Source organism: Hyla sarda, unplaced genomic scaffold, assembly GCF_029499605.1.
Source record: "Hyla sarda isolate aHylSar1 unplaced genomic scaffold, aHylSar1.hap1 scaffold_1726, whole genome shotgun sequence".
NCBI lineage: Eukaryota > Metazoa > Chordata > Amphibia > Anura > Hylidae > Hyla > Hyla sarda.
Window position 1 is genome coordinate 33,734 of NW_026608367.1, and position 11,450 is coordinate 45,183.

Genomic DNA, 11,450 nt, shown 5'->3' on the forward strand with positions numbered 1-11,450 from the left:
GGAACTGACAAATAAACAAAAGGACTTGTCTTGGATGTTAGCTCATGGGTGTCTGCCAACAAGGGAATTTCAGAGGAGAAGGAGATTGGTAGACAGTGAAGTGTGTCCCAGGGATGGTTGCGGTGGATGTGAGAATTATGTACATGTGTTTTGGGAGTGTGGTTATGCGAAGTCTGTGTGGAGAAAAATGTCTGGTCTAATTAAAAATCTTACTGGAATTGAAATCTTATCCTTTAATATGATGATGTTTGGTTTGTGTGCAGTGGAGAGAGAGAAGGCAAGAGTGTTATGGTTCATAGTAAATTGTGTAAAAGAGGTTCTGTGGGATGTAAGGAATATTAGGATTTTCAATCAAACTGAAGTAAGTGTGAAGGAATGTCTGGGCATGATCCGTGGTAAAATTTACCTTTACGTATTATGTGATAGGAAAAACTATGGTTCTGATGATGCAGAGGGGATCTGGAAACACAAAAAATGGAAGTACTGGTTATGATTGTATTCTTATTTGTCTTTCTTTTTCTTTTCTTACAGATTATATCCTGATATGAAGGGACAGTTGGAGGGACAGAATCCGCTGCAATTTATTTTTTCTGAGGGAAAGTCATGAAGGGAAAGCTTTTTGTTATATGTACATGTAAAGACATGCTTCCTGTATATATTGTATATGTCAAATATGTGTTATTCATGTGTTTTCAGATGAATATGTAATTTTTTGAATGATTTACTTGGTTATGTATTGTATATTTCCTTTTCAATAAAAAAAAAAAAAAAAAAAAAAAATCTGTTCTTATCAGTTTAATATCTGATACGTCCCCTATCTGGGGACCATATATTAAATGGATTTTTGAGAACGGGGGCCGATTTCGAAGCTTGCTTCCGTCGCCCTATGCATTGACCCGATATGGCAGTATCTTCGGGTACAGTGCACCACCCCCTTACAGGGTTAAAAAGAAAGATTCCTACTTTCATTGCTACCTGCTTGCTGGCTAGCCAGCTAGCCAGCCCTGTGGGCCTTGCTGCTGCTGCAGCCAAAAAACAAAAGGTGGTGCTGCTGCTTCTGCTGCTTCTGCTTCTGCTTGTGTCTGGCCGCTGTTGGAGCGTCCAGGCACAGGACTTCTGCTGCTGCTGACTAAATGGCCTCCTTAATTGGATCATTTGAGTAGCCAGCACACCTGTGCAGGTAGGGCATGACATGATAGGCAGCTGCCTTGATAGCGGGTGGGTGCTGAATGTTCCTAATTGACAAAATAAGATTAATGCTTATGAAGAAATATAAAATCTCATCCCTTCCCCAATATCGCACCACACCCCTACCCCTTAATTCCCTGGTTGAACTTGATGGACATATGTCTTTTTTCGACCGTACTAACTATGTAACTATGTAACATAACATTGGGGGGGGGGGGGGGGGTCTCCTGGCTGTTCACACAGGTGTGTCATTGCTGTACATTGACCATGCATTGCTTCTGTGGTATTGCAAAGGCAAAGACAAATGCTTCCAGCCATCCATTGCACTAATGGATTGGTCATCAGCTGGCTGTCTATGTCCCGCATCAATATAGACCAAAGTACAGAGGGTTAGGCTATGCTATTGTGCACCTACCTGATGCATCAGAAGGTGCGAGGCCCTTGCTAAATTCTGTGCACAGACTTTGAGATCTATACTTTAGACTGTATCTAAACCTGCTCCAACATGGACTGACATTCTGGCCTACTTTCAGCCGATGTGACTTGTCTGTCGCTGAACAGTCGCTTTTTATGTATTCAGCACCTATGTATAATGTTGTAAAAATGCTCTAGAAGCTAAAGTCGCAGAAATGTCACACATATTTGGCCTGCAACTTTCTGTGCGACAAATTCAGACAGGAAAAATCAGTATAAATCCTTAGAAAATTATCCCCCAGTGTCTCCATCTGCTGGCGGTATTGAATAAGCATTGCTGCACTGATGGGGTATGCATTAGACGAAAAAAAAGAAGAAAAAGAAGAATAATACGCCCAGAAAAGAGGCGAAAAGGAGAAAAACGTAAAAAAACGTGAAAAAAAAGTAAGAGGAAGAGAAGGGAAAAAAAGGTGGAAATGGGTTTAAAAGTGATTTCGGCGGAGAAATATATATATATATATATATATATATATGCGCACACACACACATATATATAAACGTATTCTCCGTTGAGATATTGCAGCCGCTGCTGTGTCCAGGCCCAGGAGCCTTAGCACTGTGCTGTGATGTCACTCAATACCACTGACATCACTAGGTGTAAACAACATCTCTCCTTTGCTGTGTATGTGACTATGGAGCTGTTTGGTGATGTCGTCTATTATGGCCTTCATAGAAGCAACAGGAGATTGTTGCATCCATCTAGAACCCTCAGAACTACAGTGCTATGATGTCACTCACTTCCACAGGCCTTGCAGAGTGTAAACAACAACAACCCAGCTTTGTTGTGTATGTAACCATAGGGATTTGTGATGTCACCTAGAACCTTCACAGCAGCGACAGCTTTATGAGGAGCATCAGCACTGCTCTGCCTGAGCAGAACCATCACCGCCATAGGTTGTCAAATAACCCGGGTTTAACCCACACAGGTAAGTCCAATGGGGTGCAGGCATGTCCTCTATGCTTACAGCTTCCCGTGGGTGTTGGTTTGATACCGTTTGGGGACAGCCAAGGAGGCATCTGCAGGCAACAAAGGTAGGTGTGTGCTTGTGTGTGTGTTTCCTATGCAGATCCTAAGCCCAGTGTCACATGCAAGTAGGAGGAGTAAGAAGGGTTCCTGGCAAATCCGGGTTATGGATTGCATTTAAAAAGGCCCCGTGGGAGTGCAATGGGCCCCTGTCTTGCTGCTTAGCAATAATGGTATGGGTTTAGGTTCTGCTGTGTGTACTGGTGGTTGACTGCCCCCCAGCCCAGAGTGTGCATGGAAAATTGTCTGGCAGCCTCCCTGACAGCAAGCAGTGATAGTGCCCATGAAGGGCACCTTGTTGGGCCCGCCCCTTTCACGGTTATCGCTTCTCGGCCTTTTGGCTAAGATCAAGTGTAGTATCTGTTCTTATCAGTTTAATATCTGATACGTCCCCTATCTGGGGACCATATATTAAATGGATTTTTGAGAACGGGGGCCGATTTCGAAGCTTGCTTCCGTCGCCCTATGCATTGACCCGATATGGCAGTATCTTCGGGTACAGTGCACCACCCCCTTACAGGGTTAAAAAGAAAGATTCCTACTTTCATTGCTACCTGCTTGCTGGCTAGCCAGCTAGCCAGCCCTGTGGGCCTTGCTGCTGCTGCAGCCAAAAAACAAAAGGTGGTGCTTCTGCTGCTTCTGCTTCTGCTTGTGTCTGGCCGCTGTTGGAGCGTCCAGGCACAGGACTTCTGCTGATGCTGACTAAATGGCCTCCTTAATTGGATCATTTGAGTAGCCAGCACACCTGTGCAGGTAGGGCATGACATGATAGGCAGCTGCCTTGATAGCGGGTGGGTGCTGAATGTTCCTAATTGACAAAATAAGATTAATGCTTATGAAGAAATATAAAATCTCATCCCTTCCCCAATATCGCGCCACACCCCTACCCCTTAATTCCCTGGTTGAACTTGATGGACATATGTCTTTTTTCGACCGTACTAACTATGTAACTATGTAACATAACATGGGGGGGGGGGGGGTCTCCTGGCTGTTCACACAGGTGTGTCATTGCTGTACATTGACCATGCATTGCTTCTGTGGTATTGCAAAGGCAAAGACAAATGCTTCCAGCCATCCATTGCACTAATGGATTGGTCATCAGCTGGCTGTCTATGTCCCGCATCAATATAGACCAAAGTACAGAGGGTTAGGCTATGCTATTGTGCACCTACCTAATGCATCAGAAGGTGCGAGGCCCTTGCTAAATTCTGTGCACAGACTTTGAGATCTATACTTTAGACTGTATCTAAACCTGCTCCAACATGGACTGACATTCTGGCCTACTTTCAGCCGATGCGACTTGTCTGTCGCTGAACAGTCGCTTTTTATGTATTCAGCACCTATGTATAATGTTGTAAAAATGCTCTAGAAGCTAAAGTCGCAGAAATGTCACACATATTTGGCCTGCAACTTTCTGTGCGACAAATTCAGACAGGAAAAATCAGTATAAATCCTTAGAAAATTATCCCCCAGTGTCTCCATCTGCTGGCGGTATTGAATAAGCATTGCTGCACTGATGGGGTATGCATTAGACGAAAAAAAAGAAGAAAAAGAAGAATAATACGCCCAGAAAAGAGGCGAAAAGGAGAAAAACGTAAAAAAACGTGAAAAAAAAGTAAGAGGAAGAGAAGGGAAAAAAAGGTGGAAATGGGTTTAAAAGTGATTTCGGCGGAGAATATATATATATATATATATATATATATATATATATATATATATATATATATATACGCGCACACACACACATATATATAAACGTATTCTCCGTTGAGATATTGCAGCCGCTGCTGTGTCCAGGCCCAGGAGCCTTAGCACTGTGCTGTGATGTCACTCAATACCACTGACATCACTAGGTGTAAACAACATCTCTCCTTTGCTGTGTATGTGACTATGGAGCTGTTTGGTGATGTCGTCTATTATGGCCTTCATAGAAGCAACAGGAGATTGTTGCATCCATCTAGAACCCTCAGAACTACAGTGCTATGATGTCACTCACTTCCACAGGCCTTGCAGAGTGTAAACAACAACAACCCAGCTTTGTTGTGTATGTAACCATAGGGATTTGTGATGTCACCTAGAACCTTCACAGCAGCGACAGCTTTATGAGGAGCATCAGCACTGCTCTGCCTGAGCAGAACCATCACCGCCATAGGTTGTCACATAACCCGGGTTTAACCCACACAGGTAAGTCCAATGGGGTGCAGGCATGTCCTCTATGCTTACAGCTTCCCGTGGGTGTTGGTTTGATACCGTTTGGGGACAGCCAAGGAGGCATCTGCAGGCAACAAAGGTAGGTGTGTGCTTGTGTGTGTGTTTCCTATGCAGATCCTAAGCCCAGTGTCACATGCAAGTAGGAGGAGTAAGAAGGGTTCCTGGCAAATCCGGGTTATGGATTGCATTTAAAAAGGCCCCGTGGGAGTGCAATGGGCCCCTGTCTTGCTGCTTAGCAATAATGGTATGGGTTTAGGTTCTGCTGTGTGTACTGGTGGTTGACTGCCCCCCAGCCCAGAGTGTGCATGGAAAATTGTCTGGCAGCCTCCCTGACAGCAAGCAGTGATAGTGCCCATGAAGGGCACCTTGTTTGGCCCGCCCCTTTCACGGTTATCGCTTCTCGGCCTTTTGGCTAAGATCAAGTGTCTTGCCCTAAGGTATTCGGGTACCCCTCTCCTCGGCCTTGTGGGATCGCCCAGGTTTATTGCCTGGGCTTCACCCACCTGCTGCTATTGGGGAGAGGGCTTAGTCCCAGGATAACGGGAAGGTGATCATCGGAGGACGGGTCTGCCGGAGAGGATGGCTAATGCGCCGAACGCTCCTAATACAGTACGGCTGTTTATCGAGGAGGAAAAGAGGAGTGCCTACGGGATTTTGCATGTCCAGCAGAAGGTCGTGGAAGGAGTGCTGAGGATGCCGCATGCTTCCATCTTCTGTGTCCAGGTCTTTCCCAGCCAAGGATTCTTTGACGTGACCTTCTACAACCTGGATGATCTCCGTACCTGTCTCTACCGGAGTAAGGAGAATGCTTCTCACCCTGACCTACAAGGGATCCGATTCATTTCCTGCGAGGCTCGGCCTAAGAAAGTTCCAGTGGTAGTGCATATGTACAACCCTTTTGTGCGGGATGAGGAGATCCAGACCTTTCTAAGAAGGTATTGTGTGTCTGTTTCTGGTGCGGAGAGGAAAAATAACATCCTGGGGACTTTCACAGGCATGAGACGTTTTTGGGTGGAGTTTAGGCCTGCCCCCGAGGGTGGTGCTGAAGGTTTTTGTCACCCCCCGCAGAACTTTGCGATAGGGAACAACAGGGGGTTTCTGCACTACCCGGGGATGCCAAGTTTTTGCCGGGACTGTTTTTGCTTTGGTCATACCAGAGAGAACTGTACAACCGGGCAGGTTTGCAGGAACTGCCACAAGCCTGATCACCGCACTGCAGACTGTCCCGAGAAACGCAAGTGTCATTTCTGTGGTTCTTCGGATCACCTGGCTAGGAGTTGCCCCACTTACCAGTCCGGGGCACCCCGATCATATGCAATGGCTCTTCGAGGTGGGACAGTTCCTGAGGACTCCAATGCTGCCAGGGCAGGCGATGCAGAGGTTAGCGTGCTGACCAGTGAAGCAGAGTCTGCCCCTGTTTTTCCTTCCATTTCTAGGTCTGTTCCGGATGCTTTGGTGGCAGAGGGGGAGAAGGCGGAGTCTGTTTCGGGGGCATCTGTTTCGGAGGCCTCTGATCCCCCAGAGGAGATGACTGTGGACAAAGAATCCTTGAAGAGAAAGATGCCGGTGGAAGAATCGGAGGATGACTGTCCGACTCCTCAGAGTCAAAGGATTGAGGACTTTCCTAGCCCGGGAAGGGAGGAGGCAGGTGGAGGGTCGTCATGTCAGATTGATTCTGACTCCTCTTTATCCTCCCTGGGCACAGGTTATTTGGAGGAATGTTCAGTCAAAAAATTGACAAAGACTCTTAAGTTTAAGGAAGGGGAGGCAAAAAATAAGGGTAGAGGTCGGGGAAAGGCTAGGCCTCCTTTTGATAATGCTTGATTTTGTATTTCCTTTTTTTCCTTCAAATGTTTGAATGAGTTTAACAATTGGTTCTCTAAATGTCCGCAGTATTAGATCTTTAGAAAGGAGATCCGCCATTTTTGATTTACTTTCTAGATATTCTTTTGATGTTCTAGGTCTCCAGGAGTGCTGCTTGGATGGGGAGCCAAATATCTCCTGGCCTTATGGGCAATCGGTATGGTCTGGTTCAATGGAACGTAATTCGGGGGTGGGGATTTTGTTCAAAAGTAATGAGTTTGTTGTTAAAAAAGTTGTCCATATTGTTCCGGGTAGGGTATTATTAGTGCATTTTATTTTCAGGGGTTTCACATATAAAGTAATTAATGTTTATGCTCCAACTGGGAGGAAGGAAAGAGGGGAGGTGTTTGAGAAATTATATTTCTTTTTGAGTGGGAGGGATGATGTGTTCCTTATAGGGGATTTCAATTGTATAATAACAGAGGGGGATAGGAGTAGTACTACGGTGGGTGGTGGGTCTGGTTTAGACAGTACTAGTAAGCAGCTTAAAGAGATTGTAAATTTATTTGGGTTAAAGGATTCCTTTGTTGCCCATAATGATGGTACTATCGGTTATACATATTTTTCTAACAATACAAGTTCGCGTATTGATTTCATTTTTGTCTCAAAACTAATGTCTGTTTCTAATTTCAGACGGAGGAGGTTACCGTTCACGGATCATGCCTGGATTGAGTGTGTGGTAAAAGGTGGTGGTCTAAGTGAGTATGGAAAGGGTGTTTGGAAGTTGAATGTGTCTTTATTGGATAATGAATGTGTATTACAAGAATATAGGGAGCGTTTTGATGGATGGGTGTTGAGGAAGGATGCATTTTATAGTGTGGTTGAGTGGTGGGAGTGGGTGAAGTTAGAGACTAAAAGGTTTTTTATTAAAAAAGGGTGTGAGAAAGGGAGGAAAGATAGAGAAGAGTATGAGAGATGGCAAAGAAGGTTAGAGTATTTGTATGAATTGAGGCGTTTGGGGATGAGTGTTGAGAAGGAGATTGAGGAAGCTCGTGGAAGTGTGAATGAGTGTCTGGAGAGGAATGGAAGGAAGATTATTGCACAGGCTAGGGTTGAAGTGAAAGAGAAGGATGAGAAATGTAGCAAATTTTTCTTTAAAAAGGCATTCAGTAAAAAAACTGAGATGATGAGTGTTTTTACGAATGATGGGGTAGAGGTCTTTGGTAAGGATGAGGTGTTAGAGGAAGTGTGGAAGTTTTATTCTGATTTATTCACGGAGAAGGAGCGGGACGTGACTCTAGAGGAGGAATGTTTGGGATATGTGGATAAGCGTTTGGATGAAATTGATGGGTTCTTTATGGAAGAGGATGTGAGGAAGAGTGAGGTGGAGGATGCTGTGAATGGGATGAAGAAAGGAAAGGTGGCAGGGAGTGATGGTTTGCCTGTGGAATTTTATCTTGTGTTTTGGGATATGTTAGGGGATTATGTATGGGAGGTGTGTAAGGAAGTACTTAGGAGAGGGAAGTTATCTAAAAGTATGAGTGAGAGTGTGACTGTGTTATTGTTTAAAAAAGGGGATAAGAGGGATCTTAAAAATTGGAGGCCTATAGCGCTCTTGAATTGTGATTACAAAATTATTGCTAAAGTTATTGCGAATAGGTTAAAGGATGTGATTGATTGTATGGTAGGTGAGGAGCAAATGTGTACAGTGCCTGATCGTAGGATTTCTGAATGTCTGTTAGGTCTGAGGGATGTATTGTGGGACTGTAAAACTAGGAAGCAAGGTGTGGCTGTTGTTACGGTGGATTTTGAAAAAGCGTATGATAGGGTGGTGCATGATTTATTGTTTAGGGTTTTGAGGAGGATGAATGTGCCGGACAGAATGGTGAAGTGGATTGAATGTTTGTATAGGGACATTTATAGTAAGATTCAGGTCAATGGTTTTCTGAGTAGGGAAGTGAGTATAAAATCTGGAGTGCGGCAGGGGTGTCCCCTGTCGCCAATTCTTTTTATTTGTATGATTGAGCCTTTGTTGGGGATGATTAGGAGAGATAAGGTGATGCGGGGTATAGAAATACCTGGTAGTCATGGGAAGGATATGCGAGTGATTGGTTACATGGATGATGTTACTGTTGTATGTAAGTCAATGGCAGGGGTAAGGCGTGCTAAGTTATTGATTGAGTGTTTCTGTTTAATGAGTGGGTTTAAGCTTAATGTTGGGAAGAGTGGTTGTAAATTTTTTGAGGGGTGGGGAGAGAGTGGGTTGTGCGAGTGGCCTGTGAGAGAGGGGGGTGTGGAAGTGCTTGGGGTGGTGTTTGATAATGATTTGTATGGGAAAGAAAGTTGGGAGAGGGTTTTGGGGAGGGTGGGGAATAAAATAAACTTCTGGTCTTTAAGGACTTTATCGATTGAGGGAAGGATTCTGGTTATTAAAGCTGTTATAATTCCTATTTTGCTTTATGTTAATTATGTGTTTCCTCCACCGGATAGGTGTCTGGCAAGAATTATCAGGCAGATCTTTGTTTTCTTATGGAATTCAAGGATGGAGAAATTGAGTCGTGGGAAGGTGGTGAAAAGCAGAATGCATGGTGGGAAAGGAATGATGAATGTGGAAGTGTTCCTGGCTGTGAAGTATGTCAGTTTTTGTCTCGCTGTAAGTAAGAAGGAATGTGTGTTTGGGTGCATGGTAAGGTATTTGGCTGGTAATGTGTTGTTGAAATATAAGCTAATGGAAAGGGACTTAAGGGTACCTGTAAGTTTTGAGGTTCCTTGGTTCTATCAGAGAATAGGGCGGTGTGTCAGGAAAAATAATCTGGAATGTGTGACTGAATGGAATGATAGTAAGAAGGTGATGAAAGTGTTGGAGCAGAGAGAAACAGTGGAATGTGTGGGAGGTCTGTCTGAGAAGGATTGTAAGGTAGTGTGGAAAAATGTCAGTCACAAGGAACTGACAAATAAACAAAAGGACTTGTCTTGGATGTTAGCTCATGGGTGTCTGCCAACAAGGGAATTTCAGAGGAGAAGGAGATTGGTAGACAGTGAAGTGTGTCCCAGGGATGGTTGCGGTGGATGTGAGAATTATGTACATGTGTTTTGGGAGTGTGGTTATGCGAAGTCTGTGTGGAGAAAAATGTCTGGTCTAATTAAAAATCTTACTGGAATTGAAATCTTATCCTTTAATATGATGATGTTTGGTTTGTGTGCAGTGGAGAGAGAGAAGGCAAGAGTGTTATGGTTCATAGTAAATTGTGTAAAAGAGGTTCTGTGGGATGTAAGGAATATTAGGATTTTCAATCAAACTGAAGTAAGTGTGAAGGAATGTCTGGGCATGATCCGTGGTAAAATTTACCTTTACGTATTATGTGATAGGAAAAACTATGGTTCTGATGATGCAGAGGGGATCTGGAAACACAAAAAATGGAAGTACTGGTTATGATTGTATTCTTATTTGTCTTTCTTTTTCTTTTCTTACAGATTATATCCTGATATGAAGGGACAGTTGGAGGGACAGAATCCGCTGCAATTTATTTTTTCTGAGGGAAAGTCATGAAGGGAAAGCTTTTTGTTATATGTACATGTAAAGACATGCTTCCTGTATATATTGTATATGTCAAATATGTGTTATTCATGTGTTTTCAGATGAATATGTAATTTTTTGAATGATTTACTTGGTTATGTATTGTATATTTCCTTTTCAATAAAAAAAAAAAAAAAAAAAAAAAATCTGTTCTTATCAGTTTTTCATGCCGGTGGACCGTAACGCCGATATGGGGCTGGTGGGGATGGGTGCTGCATGGAGGATGCAGGTGTACCAGGGCTTTCTGGGGCTGGTTCTGAGGAATCAGCTCAACGGCTGCCCCGATGTGACCTGTTCCCTCCGGGTCTCGCCATGAGGCTGAGAGGGTCTAGAGCCGAGGTACTTTTGTGCCTCGGGGAGTGGTGACCCCGAGGTGCCGAAACTCACTGGGAGGATAGACTCACTGAGTTGAAGCACGGGCACCATAATCTCTTCACCTTGTGGCACTCACCTCTTGATTCCCGGCCTTCTGGCTAGGATCAGAGAAATTTTTATAGATCCGGCCGGATGTCCGGGCAGTATATCTGCACACATTCACTTATTTATTTATTTTTTGTCTCACTGTGTCACTTTTTGCGTGTTGTGTGTTCACAGGATTTGTCAGGATGCGGTAGCCCTTCTGGGTGTCCCTCCTGGCGGTCTAGGGGAGGTGTGTGTGGCCATTAGGTTCCGCACCTCCCTGCAAACACCCCGGGTACTCCTGCTTTGGCAGGGTACCTACCGTAATTGGCTCTGCGGGCAGATACCTTGGCTAACGCCAAGGGGGATGCCGGGAGCATTTGTGGTCCCCTAGTAGCTTCGGCGAAAAGGGACATCGAACCTGGAACCTCGCAGGTACCTTTTGGTCCGGAGGCGAAGGGTAAGGTTTGTTGGGGGGCCTCTCTCCTATCGGAGAAGGGCTTGCGATAGACCGCATCCTTTGTGCACGTTTTTTTAGTGTAACACGTTTGCACTTTTTCTTGCACTTTGGGTGAATCGAAAGCACGTTCCTCGGCTTTAGATAAAAAAAAAATAAAAAAATCTGTTCTTATCAGTTTAATATCTGATACGTCCCCTATCTGGGGACCATATATTAAATGGATTTTTGAGAACGGGGGCCGATTTCGAAGCTTGCTTCCGTCGCCCTATGCATTGACCCGATATGGCAGTATCTTCGGGTACAGTGCACCACCC

General features: G+C 44.4%; 1 long non-coding RNA gene and 3 other non-coding genes across 4 annotated transcripts; all 4 read left to right on the forward strand.

Moving 5' to 3' along the window:
- Nucleotides 1-743: 743 nt before the first annotated feature.
- LOC130312766 (U2 spliceosomal RNA) lies at nucleotides 744-933 on the forward strand. Its single transcript, XR_008860853.1, has one exon. It is a non-coding gene; the product is annotated as a U2 spliceosomal RNA (small nuclear RNA).
- Nucleotides 934-3,007: 2,074 nt separating this feature from the next.
- Nucleotides 3,008-3,198, forward strand: LOC130312759 (U2 spliceosomal RNA). The gene has a single exon (XR_008860846.1). It is a non-coding gene; the product is annotated as a U2 spliceosomal RNA (small nuclear RNA).
- A 4,148-nt stretch (nucleotides 3,199-7,346) lies between these two features.
- Nucleotides 7,347-10,313, forward strand: LOC130312756 (uncharacterized). Its single transcript, XR_008860843.1, has 3 exons — nucleotides 7,347-7,458; nucleotides 9,191-9,353; nucleotides 10,175-10,313. It is a non-coding gene; the product is annotated as an uncharacterized LOC130312756 (long non-coding RNA).
- Nucleotides 10,314-11,266: 953 nt separating this feature from the next.
- On the forward strand, nucleotides 11,267-11,450 carry LOC130312767 (U2 spliceosomal RNA). The gene has a single exon (XR_008860854.1). It is a non-coding gene; the product is annotated as a U2 spliceosomal RNA (small nuclear RNA).